General features: G+C 37.5%; 1 long non-coding RNA gene across 3 annotated transcripts in view; it reads left to right on the plus strand.

The window, feature by feature from the left end:
- The window catches only part of LOC110393013, a 99,067-nt gene that overhangs the window by 6,542 nt on the left and 74,524 nt on the right, over positions 1–18,001 (plus strand). The window contains exon 2 of one of the 3 annotated variants that reach the window (XR_002434739.1): positions 10,323–12,524. The exons of the other annotated variants lie outside the window; for them this stretch is intronic. This is a non-coding gene — a long non-coding RNA (uncharacterized LOC110393013). Of the gene's footprint in view, positions 1–10,322; positions 12,525–18,001 lie in introns of those variants that run through there. 3 annotated transcript variants of the gene reach the window in all.

The raw sequence follows: 18,001 nt of genomic DNA on the forward strand, positions 1-18,001 counted from the left end.
AAAAATGGAGCCATGCTTATCAAGATGAATCTCACTCTTATCTTTCTGATTATCCAGTCTGGAAAAACACGATAAATACAAAGATTGCTTTTACAGTATTGATTTTAAAAATTGCCTTGCTCTGAAGGGTGTTTTTCTTAAATGACTTTTTATTTGGTAAGGGAATTAAGTAGATTATTTTTTCATCCAATTTTGTCCAGTTGGAGGAATCTTGGTAACTCATGTTCGTTCTGTAAAATTGTATTTTTCTCTATAAGAATAAATTCAGTAAATGTTTCATCCAACAACAGGTTTATTTATTTGCTTGGGGCAATGATGGTGGTATTTCCTGCAAAGCGCTAAAAAGATTTAAAAAATACTTGCCTTGTTACTGTGCTAACTCAACTCTTTGCCAGTTTTAGAGGTAATACCAATGCTTCTCCAGCAGTGATTTATAATATGAAGGAAGAGATAAAAGTAATTTGAGGAATAATAATATCTAGTTAGAAAATGATCCCTCAGAAAAATTGTTGCTTTATCAATATGAACTGCTAAGTTTTTAAGTGAAGCCAACTAAAAAAAAAAAGAAAAAAACCGAACACATACAAAACAGTTTTCATCATGTGGAATTATATTGATTTTCACATAGTTCATTGTGATAATGCAAACCTGCTACTTAATTTGAGTTAGTACTAATGACAGTCATCTGCATTTGGAACACTTTGTAGATATTGTTAAAGCAAATACTTGTGTTGACCACTGAAAACTGTTGAGATTGTCATCTCAGATTTTGTAGGTACAGAATTGTCCTTTAGTTCCTCTCAGCTGACCACGTCTGTCTGTGTCCTTCTTCTGTAACACAGGTTTTCGTGGCATTTTCTTGCTATCGTTGCCTTACTTTCTGTCCTGACTTTGCTCATTGTCCTTCATGAGTAAATATGTGTCTAAAACATCTCATCTTAGTTTCTACCTCATCTGCTTTTTTTTTTTTTTTCCATTTGACCTTTTGCATCATTGCTCCAGTAGCAGTTGTCTGTCTAATCTACCTAATTGTCTTTGATCTCTTTTTCCTCTGTTACACTTTTGTCATCTGTGAACTCTCAGTGCTCAATTAGTGAAGGAACAGAATGCACAGAAGGAGATGTTCCCTAGCTGTCTATTCTTGTCTTTGGCATTGTAACAGCCTGGAACAGAAGCAACTACAAAGGGCTGCATTAGCTTCTTCATCCTGAAGTTGTAGAACACTTGGCAGGGATAGATTTTTAAAAGACTTATGCTTTTGGAATAAAGTTTCTACTGAATATATGCAAAATATAATATGCAGAAATTCACAACATGGCCAAAACTGTGAGGATTTGTGCAGGGTTTGGGAAAACACAATATTGAGATAGTTTATTCCATATGCCTTACTTAAAGTCCTTGTGTTAAATAGTGAAGAGGTTTACTTTTTATTTAAAATATTTTCACATTTTTTAATAAAAAACATTTCTTACATACTTTGTTTTGAAGTGAATGCAAGATTTTTCTTTACATCCATATGTCTAATTCTCTCTCTGATTGTCAACATTAAAAAAATACAGTCTGGCACAAGCATTGGGAAACATGCCAGACAAAAATGTAGGGTTTTTCATTTAGGAAATTGAAATATTAGATTTTTGAATTGGACAAAGTCTGATGTCTGGAAACATTTGCTATACAATGAACCGTTACTCACTTCTAACTGTGAGTAACGAAAAGATCCAGAAATTGTAAAGTTACGTATAGGGTTTACGTGGCAAGGTTAAGGTTTTGGTAGCAAGTGGCTGTAGGGGGCGGCCTCTGTGAGCAGAACTGAGCAGCTGCCCCACGTCAGAGCAGAGGCCAGAGTGGGGCCATGAGGGATGACGGATGTGCACTGGGAGAGAAGATTTAAGAGAGGGAAACACTGCTGTGCCATAACAGCTGGGAGAGAGGAGTGAGAAATGTGAGAGAAACAGCCCTGCATGCACCAAGGTCAGTGCAGAAGGAGGGCAGGGGGTGCTCCAGGCCCAGAGCAGGAGCTCCCTGCAGCCCAGCAGAGGCCCATGGAGGAGCAGGCTGTCCCCTGCAGCCCACAGGCACCACACAGAGCGGATCTCCATGTGCAGCCATGGAGGAGCCCATGGGGCAGCAGTGGATGAGGCTGAAGGAGCCACAGCCCGTGGATACCCCTGCAGGAGCAGCCTGTGGAGAGTAGCCCGCAGTGGGGCAGGAGGGCTGGGGGAGCTGCACCTGTGGGGACTGTGTGGAGCAGTGCGCTCCCAAAGGGTGGGCCTCACAGCATGGAGCTGTGTTGGAGCAATGCTTGGAGAGCTGTGGTCTGTGGGAAGGCCACCTGAGATCAGTTTGGGAAGGACACCACCTGTGGGAGGGACCCCATGTGGAGAAGGGACAGAGAGTGACCATGGGGGAGCATTATGAACTGTCTGCAGCCCCATTCCATTGCATTGCTCAGGTGAAGGAAGTAGAAGAGGGTGGACTGGAGGGAAGGTGTTTCTGGTTTGCTTTTAGTTTTCTCACTGCTCTAGTAACAGTCAATAAACTATTAATCTCTCTCTCCATGCCTTATCTGTTTTGCCCATGATAGTAACCAATGAGTGATCTCCTTGTCTGTATCTTAACCCGTGAGCCCTTTTTTCCTCTTATTTTATCTTGCTCTTCCTTGGGGGGAGTGAGAGGACAGTTGTGCTAGAATTTAGCTGCCCACCAGGGTGAAACCACCACAAATGATCTTATTTTTCTTTTTTTCTTTTCTTCTTTTTTTTTTTTTTTTAATTAATCTTCTTAGCAGAGAGGTTTTCTCTCAGAATAGAGACCTGATTCTAGTCTCATAGATAATATTTAATTTGCAAGATAGCATAATGAAAATATGTTAATAGCTTTTTCAATAAGTTAATAGCTTTCAAGTTCTTACTAATTAGTTTGTTAAAATATTCTATTGGTAAAATACTTATTTCTTCCCTGGTAAAACTTAAAATGTAGCACAATCTTATAGGGGCCATCTTGCCAATAGTAAGGGCAGAATTAGAAGTAGTATAGAAAGTTTTTAAAAAATAATTAGCGAGTGAGCGATGAAGGAAGCTGCCATAATTAGCATCAAAGTTCACTTTCTGTCATTTTACAGCAAAATCTTAAAGAGCATAGGAGTGAATCTTCCATAGAAAGCAAGCATTCTTAGGAACAAAGATAGGGCAGACATCTGGCAGTGGTTCTAGATGTCTTGGATTCCAGACTACCAAAAGTGACAGCTGCAGGAGGGTGAGTTATACCCCATTCTCAGCCTTGGGGGCTGGAGTGCCATGGAATTAAAGCATGTCTTCAGATGGAAAAGATAACCAGTATCTCTCATTTTCCAGGTAAATCCTCTACTGTTAGGGTAGTGCAATACTTTGTTCAGTTAGGAGTAACAAAGTACGCTTTCTTTGATATTTTTGAATCCCATATCCCCTACATTCTGACACTGTAAAATCTTGGTATACTTCTCTCTTTGCCTGGCATTGTTTAGTAGTACTCTCAGACATCCTTAACACCATCGAAAGTAATGCCCCTGATATGCTTATATATTCAGTCCTCCAATTTCCCTTGAATTCCCATGCAGGTTATTTATTTATTTCTCATGTCTCTTCAAAAACTTGTAGTACTGTCATCTTCCTTTTGCTTCTGTTAGTTGAGAAAAAGGCATCATGCTGTGACTTATTCCAAATGATGCTTACTGCAAAGAATCATTGGTCAGGAAATTGATAGAGATTATTCTCACCTTTGTTTCCCTTGCCTTCCTCATTTACTGAGTGCCACAAGAGTTCTAATGTCTTTGACAACTCAGTTGCTTTAAAATGTCGTAGAATTAGTCACTGGATTAAAATTTGATGTAGGATGGTGTATGAACCAATCCATAATTTTAGAATTTTACTTCAGATAATTGATTGCAAAGCAACATGAATCTCTGATCAGTGCTTTGGTTGATGAGAAAAAGAAAATAAGAAGCAAGTAGATAAACACATACGTATGCCCCCACTCCCGTCCCAGTCTGAGTGCACTTATCTTGCCATCAGCTGTGCTTAGTTCATGCTGACACCTCTGGTATGGTGATGGGCAGCACAGGGGGTTGAGGTGGTCTGTGTGCTGGTTTTTGTCTGCTGCTTTGTGTTAACAGTACCTGTATGGATCAACAGTAAGCCATACTCCCAAAGGAGTGTCCCTGTCTTGCTCCAGTTGTTAATAGCTGCAGTCCCCTGAGAGTGACCCTGCCTTACTGTGAGCAGCCCTTAGTCACAGTCCCTCAGTTGTGTCCATACAGTCTTTTGGCTTGGAGTGCCCCATCCTCACCAAATGTGTCTCCAGGCCCTCATGACTGCCTCTGTCATACGTAAGTCTGAGCTTAGATACCGTGTGCTCCTCTGACTGAAGTTTTTTCTGCCACTTTCATCTGCTCTGGGACAGGCTGGAGCCAATTTTGGCTGGAACATGACAGATTATGACTTCCTTCCATGCAGATCATCGCTGTAGCCCATTACTTAAAGCCTGTTATATGCTTATTATTGCTAGGTAAAAACCGAATGAATTAATAAATAGATGAACTAGAACTGTACCTCTGGTGTTTCCTTGTAGAACTATGGGAGGATAAAAAGGAAGGACACTAACTTTATCTCTGATTTTGCATGTGTTTGTGTGTTGGAAGGCAAGATATTTATATTATCGCTCATGGGGTGAATAATGGGCTTACTGGGAAGGGAGTAAATTTCAGTGACTTTCAGTCTATAATAGGAGTATTCCTTGTAGACTGGTGTTAGATAGCAAAGACCAAAAGGGAAATTGCATTTGAGATCCAGTCTGCCTTGTATTTTTAAATGAGTGGTTCCATCTTACAGTTGTTCTAACTCGTAATTTAGCACTTAACTGTACTAATTGGGTAAATGTAAATAAATAAATATTGTTGAGACTTGCATTTGGTTCATAGTCCCTGGGAATATAAAAATTTGGTGAATGTGTAATTTTAACAGGAAAATTCACAGCTTTCTGTTCACTCAGGCTTTTCTTGAATGTCTTATTCTATTAAGCTAATGTGTTTCTTTTGAAAATGCCATCCCTCTCTCTGAACTATATCATTTCTACTTATGTTACAATTAACCAGGTCAGGTCACTTTTTTTTTTTTTCTTCCTAATAGCGTTTTTCTTCTTGTTCTGGAAAATAATTTCCTGGTTCCATATTCAAGTGAAGAATGACAACTCTGGTCATTATGAGACTTCAGGACTTTCTTGGTGGTTTAGACCTCAAGCATAACTTTATATAATTATCATTTACATGTGAAATCTGTTTTGATCAAGTATGATACAGTTTTAAATCTCTTATAAGGACATATATAGAAATCAATGTTGTACAGAGCCCCAATTTTTAAAATGTTCATATAATAACTATTCATTACTTTAAAGTGTGTTTTTGTTTTACAAAGCAGACAAAATCCAGTTCACATGGAGAATAGGATGTAGCTGTAGAAAAGTAAAAATATTGCATTCTAATTGAATTAGAATAATTAATAAAAACAATTTCACTTCTTCCAGTCTTTGTGGAAGTCATGAGTTTATAGAAGGAACTGACTGAAGCAAAAGAGTTTGTTTAGAAAACAGGGTTAGAATTGTACAAGGAGTTAAAATTTATCTTGGTCAGCTTCCAAAAGCTATATCCTAGAGGAAACCACGTTGTTAGTGCGTTACAAAACCTTTAACTTCTAGTTCAGTCTAAACTTCTAATAAAAGTAAGAAAACTTGCCCTCTTCCTCAGCAGTTCCTTGGGGCTACTTTTTCAAGCATTTTAATTCCACAAAGTTGTTTTTATTTCAATACATATTAACTTACATGGGCACGCTTATTATGACAATTAGGAAAAAAAAAAAAGACGAAGTACTGTAGAAGGATGAGGAACAAATGAGTATTTTAGTTCACGGTAAATGAAAATACGTTGAACAATGTGATCCCGTTTTAATGCTATGGGCTTAAGTTTTCTGTTTTATTTTCAATTCGTGTGTAAATAAGAATTTTAGTTCTGTATAAATTATTTAAGTGATCACAGTAGAGTTTTTGCTTCAAACAGCTGAAGATTTTGACAATGAGGTCAGTAATGAAGTTGCCTACTTGGATTCTGTGATTTTGGAAGAAGACTAAATAGCTAATGTAAGATCATCGCTGCTGACTTGCTGTAAAAAGAAATTTCTTTGCAGCAGATTTTTTTTTCAGATTTGCAGTTTATTCTTTTTATTCTTTATATATTCTTTTCCCATATCTTTCTCCATTTGCTTTGGATTTAGTGATTCTCCCAAATATTTGCTCAATTGGATTAACATTTTCTCCCTCACCCCACCATGACTTCGAGAAACTAAAAAGCTGATTTAACTGAAGAAGCTTAAGAAAATCTTTAAGACTTGCAGAAACCTGAAGGAGATAACTGATAGTAGACTAACTGATAGTAGACTTTTGCATCTAGTAGAGGACTAAATACATCAATGGACACTAGGTGAAATTTGCCAGATTTAATAAGATTTAATTTTAAAGTGAGGATACTCACTATGGAATAAATACTGTAGGAATATGTTGGACTCTTTAGAGTCTGAAATCTTTTAAATTGGAATTGGAGGTTATTTAATACCATAAACTGTAGCTTTAGTAGGATTTTAAGAGTTTTGAATCATATAATTCTGTTGTCTGTTTTATAGAAGAGGTCAGCATAAATTATCATCTTGTTCTCAATAGCTTTCAGTTCTACAAACCGAAATCTTGTTCTCAAATAGCTTTCGGGCTCTGTCAGGTGAGAAAGAACAACATATTAGATTAGTAAGGAAGATAAAAGAAGAAGAACATGAGGCCTAATCGTGAATGGCATTATGACTGAAGTCCAGTCATTCATTTATTAGATATCTGCTCAGAAGATGTTGCATACGTATGACAGTCACTTAGCTAGTAGGAGGAAGATGTTGACTTTGAAAATAGGAAGTGGGAAGGGATTTTAAAGGCATATCTGCACCCTGCAATGCAAAATTAGTTAGCCTGTGAAAAGTGTGATTCTAATAAAGTTACTAGGGCTGTAGCTAGTGTTACTCCACAGTATTTAAAGATATTTAAAAGTATTAATAAATTTAAAGAATAGCTAAATCAAGTAAGTTCATTTTGGATTTTCAATTTATTCATTATTTGATATTTTTATAGTAGTTTGGTTTAGTAGGGTTATTTAAAAAAAAAAAACAACGAAAGCTTTTCTACCTGTGTTGCTTTTCTTTTAGACGATCACAAGATTCGTTTTAGGAGATCATTACATTTCAGATTTTTCCTCATTCTCTACCTCAGACATGATAGTAGAGGTAACCTTGTTGTGTATTTGTTATTTTTTTTAATAATAACTTGAGATTTTTTCTAGATACTTTTTCACATCACACGTCATATCTTTTTGATACAATTTTTTTCTAAAGTAGTATTTATTAAGCTTTCAAATGGCAGTCGGAATTCTCGTAATTTAGTTATCATAGGTAATTAAGTTCAATATTTTATGGATTTACTAAAATGTGCAATACTGTACTTGAGATCACTTAGAAAGTATGAATGTTAATTGGCCTTTTCTGTGGTGCTTTGCACTATATAAGAGGAGTATGTAACATTAATTTATACTTACACTTAAAAATCCTTGCTTTAAAAGTGTGCTTTTTTTTCCAATTTGGTCTAAAAAAAAAGAAAGTATGAGAAATATTCTATCCTAAATATATAACTATTGCAAATATTTATAGGTCTGTGCCTGGATATCATTGTTCTGGAATAAGCATGGCTATAGACGATCATGATAAAAATTTTTTGGTAAATCATACTATGTAAACAAGTTGAAAGTACGTGTGCCATTTGCAACTATAAGATGGTCTATGCTAACAGGCTAATTCTCCCTCTGTGAATATAAAAGGAAGCTAAGTAGAAAACAATGTAAAAAACATGTTAACATATTAAAAATCTAAAAAAAAAAAAAGAAATTTGAATCTTTCTGCTCTACAAAGAGACAATAAAATTCTGGTTTCCATAGCACTTGATCCAATATTTTAGATTACATAAATTATTTATGCTTCATATAATATATTTATACTATATAATATAAAGTAAAGCCTTTTTATTTAGGTAATTGAAATCAAGCACTTCAAGATCCATAGATTTGAACTGTTCTTTAATAAAATGTGTTCATAACAAGTAATCAAGTAATTTTCTTACTTTCAGTTATTCTTAATGTATGTTCCTTTTGATGAACAACAGTATAGAGCAATCATGAGATAACAGAGCCAAACATGATCATTTAAAGTACTACTCCTGGTGAAAAAAAAAATGAACTCAAGAATCTCACAGGTGTTCAGCAAGGTGTGGCTGTGATCTGACAACTCCGCTCACTATCTCAAAACTGCAAAGCTTTGTGTGCCTGATAGAAATGTTTGAAAGCCAGTTTGCAACAGGAGGGTTTACCAAATGGTAACTTAAAAAATGCAAGTTGTACTAAGAAGCAGAAGCATTGAGGTGAGCTGTGTACCATTTTGAAGCTGTTTATATTCCAGTGGTGCAAATTAGCAGACCCAGAATTTCTGGCGTAAGAGAAATTACTTGGGCCTCAGAATCATTTTTCTTTGTTGATCATGCTATGAACATTTTCATTCCTAAGTAGGATTTGCTCTGTTAGTCTTAAATGATGAGTAAAGAAAGAGTGGGAGCTTTGGAACTAAACCATTTGGCGCTGGAGCTATGTGAGCATTGCTTAATGTGTGGACTGAGGACATGAGACAATTACAGAGTAATAGACATTACAGATGGAAAAAGACCTGTTAGGTCATCCAGTCTGTCTCTTTACCAATTCAGGACTATTCCCTATAGAACATTTCCAACAATTTGTCTAGATTGGTTTTAAATATCCCAAATGATGGAGATTCCACTACTTCCCTGGAGATGCTTTTGTACTGCTTTGCAGATCTCATTGCCAAGTAGTTTTTCACCAATGCTCAGCTGCAGATTTTTTCAGTACTTATTTTTTATTACTCTATGTATTTGATTTTTCTTTTCTAACCAATTCTTTAATAATTCAGAATATTACTCATATAAATATTATAATGCTTATTACTATCTCAGCGTCTGTGTTTCCTCTTAATCCCCTACAGTGAAATTGTGTATTTTAATTTTCAGAAGTTTTTCTTTACAAGGCAACTTTGCCAGGTATCTAATCATTTTCATTGGCCTTCTCAGTACACTTACTCTATTATGGTGCACATGAACCTCTCTTCATAGAGAGTCTCTTACCATTTCCTCCTGGACAAATCAAATGCTAGGAAGTACTCTGGGTATGTTGATATAAATCACTCTGAATAAGATTTCCATATACTAATTCTAAGATAGGTGATTGTGCAACAAGGGAAGAAAGAACATTCACAGTTCTACTATTGAGTGTTCATGTGTGTACATTATTGGTCTCCTTTGGGACAATACACTAGCAATGTGGAAGTAAGACCTGAATGCCTAAATGATTTTTTGCTGAACATTTCCAGGTATAAACTTTACACTTGCATAGTACAGATGTAGGTTACCACTGTTACAGACATCTATAAACTAATGTTGTGACATTTGTTGGGAGTTAGTGTTTCCTGATGATTGGCTCCTTTCCCACAAGGTTTTGTGATGTTGATGGCCAGTGTAGTAGGGGAGATTAGCTGTGTTTTGTCTTTAGTATAGACACTGTTTCCCACATGCATTTATTATTTGAATATATGATTAATTCATTATACGCTATCAGCAGTTTAACCAGTCGTATGGCTCTTGAAATACTGTTGACCATTCTGAGACATCAAGAACTGCGTAGATGTTTTGGTGCGAAGTGTCAGTAGGCAGTAGTGTTCTGACCAATCTGAAAATATTTACTAACCATTTTCTTAGAAATCAAATAAAGAATTTCTCATATTTCATTGCTGTTCTGTTAATGTGTCAAACGTAGAAAATCCTGACATCTAACTTCTAAAAATGAGAAAAGCAAGCAAAATGAAGGGTGTATTATCTCCTTTACCTGATTTCAGACTTTTTTTTCATCTTACAAGACTGTTTTCATGAGCTGTGTGTTAATCTATTCTGAAAATATGTCCACACATAAATACATATTCTGGTTTCTTGATTTCTTTCCACTTGGCGTAAGTTTCACACATTTTTTTGTTTTGCAACATATTTTTTACATCTCGCTTTTGTCATGCTTGAGTTTAATATGATTAAGAAAAAGAATTCTAATAGTGAACTTGTTTTCACATTCCCATTCTTCTCCAAAAAATATTGAAAAGAATTTGAAAAGCCATGGCTGTCAGAAGAAGTCACTGGTGAGAGGAAGAAGGCAAGCATCACTCCCATTTTCTGGAACAGGAAAAAGGAACACCGAGGGAACTACAGGCTGGTGAGCCTCACATCTCTGCCTGGGCAGATCATAGAGTAGAATCTTCTGGAAGCTATCTTAAGGCACATGTGAGATGAAGAGATGATCTGAGACAGCCAGCACAGCTTCACCAAGGGCAGATCATGCTTGATCAATCTAATGGCCTTCTGTGATGGAGTGACAGCATCAGTAGACAAAGGAAAGGCAACTGATGTCACCTGCCTCAACTTCCACAAGGCCTCTGACATGTTCGCATGCCACATCCTTATCTCTAAATTGGAAAGATATGGATTTGAGGCGTGAACAATTCAGTGGAGAAGGAATTGGTCGCAACAAGAGGGTTGTGGTCAATGACTCTGTGTCCAGGTGGAGGCTGGTCACAAGTGGTATCCCCCAGGGGCCTGACTTGGAACCGGTGCTCTTCAACATCAACAAGCAAGACAGTGGGAATGAGTCTAGCCTCAGCAAGTTTGCTGATGACATTAAACTGAGTTCACCACAGCTGACACAACAGAAGGAATGGATGCCATCCAGAGGGACCTGGACAGGCTTGAAAAGTGGCCCACATGAACCTAATAAGTTTCAGCAATGCCAAATACGGTATGTCCTAACCAAATTAGGACAATCCCAGATATGTGTACAGACTGAGAGAACTCACTGAGAGCAGCCCTGTGGAAGCAGACTTCGGGATCCTGATGAACTAAAGCTGGACATGAGCCAGCAGTGCGTGCTTGCAGCCTTGAAGGCCAACCATATCTTGGGCTACATCAAAAGATGGGTGGCCAGCAGATTGTACCCCTCTACTCTGCCCTCATGAGGCCCCATCTGGAATACTGAGTCCAGGTCTGGAGCCTCCAGCACACACAAGACATGGAGCTTTCGGAGCTGGTCCAGAGGAGGGTCACAAACATGATCAAAGGACCGGAGCATCTCTCTTATTAAGAAAGGTTGAGAGAGCTGGGCTTGTTTAGCTTGGAGAAAAGAAAACTTCAGAGAGACCTCATTGTGGCCTTTCAGTACTTGAGGTGAGCTTATAAACAGAAGGGCGACCAACAGTTTACATGTTCTGATAGTGATAGGACAAGGGGAAATGAGGCTAAGTTAGATATTAGGAAGAAGTATTTTTCTCAAAGGATTGTGAGGCACTGGAACAGGTAGTCCAGAGAAGCTGTAGATGCTCCATCCCTGGAGACATTCAGGCCAGGCTGGATTGGCCCCTGGGCAGCCTGATCTAGTGGATAGCAACCCTGTCCACAGAATGAGGGTTGGAACTAGATGATCTCTAAGAGCCCTTCCAACTCAAGCCATTCTATGATTTGATACTAGCCATTCTATGATATGAAAATAGGCTTTCCGTGCACTGCTCTCCACGCAGGAGGGCTTTGAAGGATTCCAACAACCAAACCCATACCCCAAGAAAGAGACTAAATTAACCATATGAATCTGTTGACCTGATGGCATGGACTTTTGCAAAATCTATATTGGTGACTTGACTGAAGTTTTCTGTCTAACAGTCACAAATGATGACACAGTTAGTGAAATGTATAATTTGAATGACCCGTTAGTTGTGTACATCTCCAGTTCATGTGTGCAGAGTTTAATCTATCTTAATTGAGAAAATGAGAGCCTTCAGTCAGATTTTCAGGCAAGAGGAAGTCTTTCCAGTACAGCTGAAAATATTCATGCCTTTCTGGACACTCAGAATTGAACATGCTTGACCATACTTGAGGATGTAACATGAAGCGTGGCTGCAGTTCTCAATATATATTGTTCTATGCTTTCATGGCATTATAGAATTGTTGAATCATAGAATATCCCAAGCTGGGGACCCACAAGGATCATTGAGTCAAAATCCTAGATTCCTTAAGTATCTAAAAATCATACCTAAAATTCAGTAAAAGGAGTATTGTGATTTGTGAACTGCACTATTTGTGTGCATTGTACGATCCCACAAGCAATAGCCACAGTGCTACATCAACCTTCTTTTATGCAACCTTACCTAAAAATTGTACAGAAAATTCATTCAGTATTCATGCCAGTGAATTTTCACATTCATTCCAACTCATCACTGGAGATATAAAATGTTATTTTAATAAATGCAGATGATCAAGAATGCATTTGTGTTCTTTGAGTTGTATGTTCTGGAGTTATTAAGACTAGGTGGTGACAGGATATTGGGCAGGATGTTGGATAGTGGAAGCTATGTGGATGGAGATAAGAAGTATGGCAACTGCTAGCAATCATGTGTCTTCAATGCAGCAAAAGTACATTTCTCATGTACACTCTGCATAACTTTCTCAACTCTATTTGTAGCCACTGAGCTGGGAGCAAGCTGTTAACTGCTATCTCCTCCCTGCAAAACAGAAAATAAGTTTATCCATATTTACATAGAAAAAGAACGTGAATCAATTGTTATGAGGTAAATGTCATAATGGTAGTTAGGCCTCCATTTTCTGATCACCTGGATCAGTGTGCTGTACTCATGAGTTTGCAGCAGCTCATCCTGCTGTCCAAAAAGTAAGACTAAAATTGTTGGTATTCTAGCCAACTCAACATGGATCCTTTTTTTTTGTTTGTTTGTTTTTGGTGGTTTTTTTTTGCTAAAAACTAATCAGTTTGAAAAATTTTGTTCATATGCACAAATAGAAGGAGCCTAGCAGAGCTCCAGAATGCTGACAGTAGGCAGCACTGTGTATCTGCAACATCAACTAACTGATAATATATTTTTATTAGCCATTTTGGACTCCATCAGGGAGATTTCCAGTCATTCCAGGATAGCTCATGGATTTGCTATCACAGTGGTTCTGTGTAGTGTATCTGATGAAGGTACAGCCACCAGCTCACTCAGCCGAAGCACAGGGAAAATAACTAAGGCCTTTCCCGAAATGTGTATATCCTTAAATATTCCGATTATATGACCAAGAATACTCTTGAAAATGTGATCTGTTATACTTCTGTCACCTTTTCAGGATCAGTATCACATCTATTGCAAGTAAATGTATATATATATATTTTTTTTTTCAATGCCTTGAAGTTGCAGAAACTGAGACTGGGTACACTGTGATTTCTTGCAGAAAGAGTCATCTTTATACCTTTCCCCTGCTGAATGCATCTATGGCTCCAAAACAGAACAGGCAGCATCTGAGATTCTCGCCTGAATACAGCGAGGAGACATTGTCATAGATGTTATCTTGTGTCTGCCAGGCCAAAATTCCATTGTAACACATACTCTGCCTAAAAAATGGACCTTACAGGACAGAAAGCAAGTTTGAATGTCCTCACTAACTGCAGTTCAGTACTCTGGGTACATTTAGCTGTATCCAGAATTTCTCTTGCATGCTGACACTGAAAACTATGTACTGACCCAGGAAATAAATTTTTATGTACATGTTCTCCTCCTATGACCTTGTAACTTTTAATTCCTTAGCAGTTGGCCGTAATTGGTCATTAGTGTTCTGTGACAGTGCATTGTACCATTCACTTCTGAATGCAATCTGCAGCTGCTTCAGTGATGCTTTCTTATCTACTCTGTCTTCCAAAAATCATGGTTCTGGTTTATCTTGTTGAATGCACGATCCAGTTCATCCAGTTATTCACAAATATGCAAATAATTCATGTTCTATTTTTTTTTTTTTATTATTTCTGATGCAGACACGACCGATATGATTTCACCTAGCTGTCTGAACTCAAACCAATCCACAAGTGGGAAGTCATAGTTTAATGTGCTGAGACAGACCTACTTCCTGATCCATCATATGTGCCAGAAATATACTAATAGATCCATATAAGAAGAAAGAAAGGAAGAAATCCATGTCATCTGGGTCTTGTTTAAAAAAAAATAAATCTTAACATTCTAAATTGGAAAGTGCAGAGGTGTAACAAGAAAAAGAGAAATGATTTATGACCAATGGTTCCTATGAACAGGAATGACACATTCCTTTTTTGTACTACAAGCTTGAAAAAGGACTTCTAAGGTTCAACATTCATGTCTGTCAATCTTGCTTTGACCTGTTGCAATTTTTCTTTGCAATATTATCTTTTCCTGTTCTGACTTATTGTCTTCTTGCATTCACTCTGCATCCATTTAAGTCAGCTACAAGCTGTCTCTTTCAGGCACTAGGCAGTTTTCTTTCTGCAAAAGCCTGTCTATAAAGTTATTATGCAAGGGGGCACAACTATTAATCTTCACTATACTTACAGTCCTTAATTACACTTGAGTGCAATTCTGTCTTGAAATTCTGTGTCACAATGAACCTGATTTGTGGTCTTGCACAAACTACAGTTCTTTATGGTCTGTGTTTTATTTAAGGACAAAGTTCCATCCCTTTCCAATTTAACACTGTCATTTAAGTGCGGAGTACTGATGTCCAGTTAAAAATATGTCACATGCTTGGTCTCTTCTTTTTCTTCAGCTGTAGAAAGAAGGCCTGTCACAAATTTCAGGAACACTTTCTGTAATAATAAACAGTTTAAGGGTGTAGTTTCATAGTTTCCTTAAAGCGCTCCTTCCAGTCTTTTTTATCAGTAACACAGAGAAGCTTGCTTATCTGTCTGAATGTCCAGGAAAAAAAAATTCAGAATCCTTCATGTGGGCACTTTAATAGTGTTGCTGTAGTTCAAGAACCTTCTGGAACCCTTTCTGGAGCATACCAATATCATTTTTTAAGGCAGCAAGTCTTATGTCAGTTTAATCTTACCATATGTATGGTTAGATACGTCCCTTCTTACAAACTTTATCCTTTTTGATTTTGAGAAAACTATTCAATTAGCTACTACTTGCAATAGGTGCCTCTGGATCCAAGTTGTTATATTCACTTAGCCTAACATTTTGTTGTTGCAGTTCCTCTGTGTCCTGTCTTAAGCATCTGATGAAAGCAATGAGTATAACCTATGTGTAATTACATGGCAAATAAAACAGATTATTATGTGTACTTCTTCTGCCTCTCAAATATATTGTGATTTGCAAAAGCATATGCATTTTCTTTATATAATATCATCTGAAATGTTGGAGAACAGTGTAGTGAATGCCCCTGAGTATGCACATTAGCAAATACAATGCTTTTAAAAACTATGGTTGTTGGAGGTCTTAAGGGGATTGACTTGAATCAAAAAACCTACAAAAAACAGTCTCCCTTGTTATTTCTGCTATGCAGAGCTTGCAGGTAGAAGACCTACTCATGGTTACTCATAGCAAAAAGCACTGCCCCACATAGTTTCCTCTCACACACCATGGGCCTAGAGATGAAAGGCTGCTGTGTGCAATGAATACCCTTTTTCCCTTCTCATCTGACTAGCTTTAGCAAGATGGCCTGTATTGTTTGTTCTGATCTTCTGTTCAGCTGTTCCTTCTGATCTTCTGTGGAAACAGTGAAAGAAGATTCCCCAGACTATTAGTACTTTAGTACTCCCAAATTGATCTTCCTTGTTAAGGAACTCCTTTCAAGTTTAGGGATACCTCAAATGCTGTCACCAGTGCAAGACTGCTGCAGCACATCCTCTTTTGCTTTGCAATGTTCTGGAAACAAAATCTTACTGTCTACGCTTTGTTCTTCTCAAATAATAAAATAAAATCTGCACTCTTTTATCAACACCAACTTGGCAGGTTTCCTAGCTCACCTCACAGCTTCCCATGTACCTTGCCTACAAACTTTTCCCCGCGCCTACAAATAGATACAGCATAGCCCAAGTCAGTAGAAGTACTCCAGGTACACTTCAAGTGCTTCCTGGAGCCTCTACAGACTTTTCTTGTTGGCTAATAGAATTATAGAATCACTTAGGTTGGAAAAGGCCTTCAAGATCATCAACCTACTTGATCTACCAAGTCCTGCCACTAAGCTATGTACCTTAGTGCCACGTCCACACAACTCTTAAATACTTCCAGGAATAGCAAGTCCGCCACCTCCCTGGGCAGCCTGTTCCAATATTTCACCACACTCTCTTTGAAGAAGTTCTTTCCAATATCCTATCTCAGACTCCTCTAGCACAATGAGACCATTTCTTTGTGTCACTTGTAACCTGAGAAGAAAGACTGATATTCTCCTTGCTGCAACCTGGTTTCAGAGGGTTGTAGAAGGTCCCCTCAGCCTTCTTTAAACTAACCAACCCCAGTTCCCTCAGCCACTCCTCATAACACTTGTTTTCTACTCCCTTCACCAGCTATGTTGCTCTTAGCTGCACATGCTCAAGCAACTCAATATTCTTTTTGTAGCCTGGAAGCCAAAATGGAACACAGGCGTGATCTGAACAGTGCCACGTGCAAGATGACAACTGGTTCTGTAGTCAGGCTGATGACACTATTTCTGATGCAGAATTACATCCAGTACATCTCACACCCTTTGGATATTGTTTCTCTTTGTACCTTTTCTGACCTGAAGACTAAAGAGGAAATAATAAATATATGTCTCTACTCCATCTCCATCTCACTTTTTTTTTCCATTTCAGTTTAATGGGAAAGTGATAGGGTTTGACATGAATGTATGTGAAGTAACCTGGTGTCCACACATCAGTTAGTTATGTTTTGTAGTCTGTGCCCTGGAGTTTCAAGTGTACTTGAGTCTGATCTCCCCATTCCATCCTCATAGCCTGTATAAGGAAAAAAACTCATCCTAGGTACATGGTGGTATTCTTTACATAACTGGTAAATAGTCTCATGTTAGTAATAAGAAATGGACTAAAAAGAGAGACATTTCTTATATATTCATCCCACTGAAAGATCATCTTTTGCATTCAACTCTATCCAATTCTTTTTTCCACCCAAGGGAATTTTCTCACCCATTTTTTAATAACTATTTTGTGCACATCATTCATGGCTGATTTTTGTAAATCTTGTTATCTTCTTCCAGAGATGGAATTTGGTCTAATTTGCAGTGGGTGAACATGAAAATGAAACTAGAATTTCATATGTTTATAAAGGCTCCTAGAACTTTCAATAATGTTGGCTTAGGATACATAAGCATGTGTGGCTTAGAAAGTGATTAATATGCAATGTTTTGACAGATTTTGCTTACTGTTAGTGAAATTGTTGATGGCTGGTAGTTTCTGTAAAGGTTAAAATACTTATTTTCCTTTTTTTTTTTTTTTTTTTTTCTGTCTAAGGAATCTGTAGAGTAAGCCCCTAGTTTCTGCTGAGATTTTTAGGGGGTTTTTTTGGAGGTTGTTTTTTTTTAAATAAAATATATATTCTTTGTGGATATACCTTACTGTTGAGAGGTAAAAACCAGAAATAATAATTTGACCTTTCACTGTTGAAAGCATAAATATTTATCACTTTCTTTAGTTCTGTTTACTGGATTTGAAAAAGATTAGATGAATAGTAATATTGAACACTGATAGTATGTGGCCTTTTGACCTGTGGTGAACTGTTATTGTTCTTAGTTAAAACTCTTCCATATTGTTTGCAGAGATTTCCAGTATAAACATGGATAGGTTAAGGTGCACCAGCATTTGGAAGCCTACCATCTGGGAAAGATGGTATGCTTTGAAGAGAGGTGCTCTTGGAGTGACAGGAAGCACTACATTTCATAGACATGAGAAATGATAGTGTTAATGAGCTTCTCTCTTCAGTAGTACCAAAGTACTTACCGCCTCCCA

The sequence above is a fragment of the Numida meleagris genome, chromosome 2 (assembly GCF_002078875.1).
Source record: "Numida meleagris isolate 19003 breed g44 Domestic line chromosome 2, NumMel1.0, whole genome shotgun sequence".
Lineage (NCBI taxonomy): Eukaryota > Metazoa > Chordata > Aves > Galliformes > Numididae > Numida > Numida meleagris.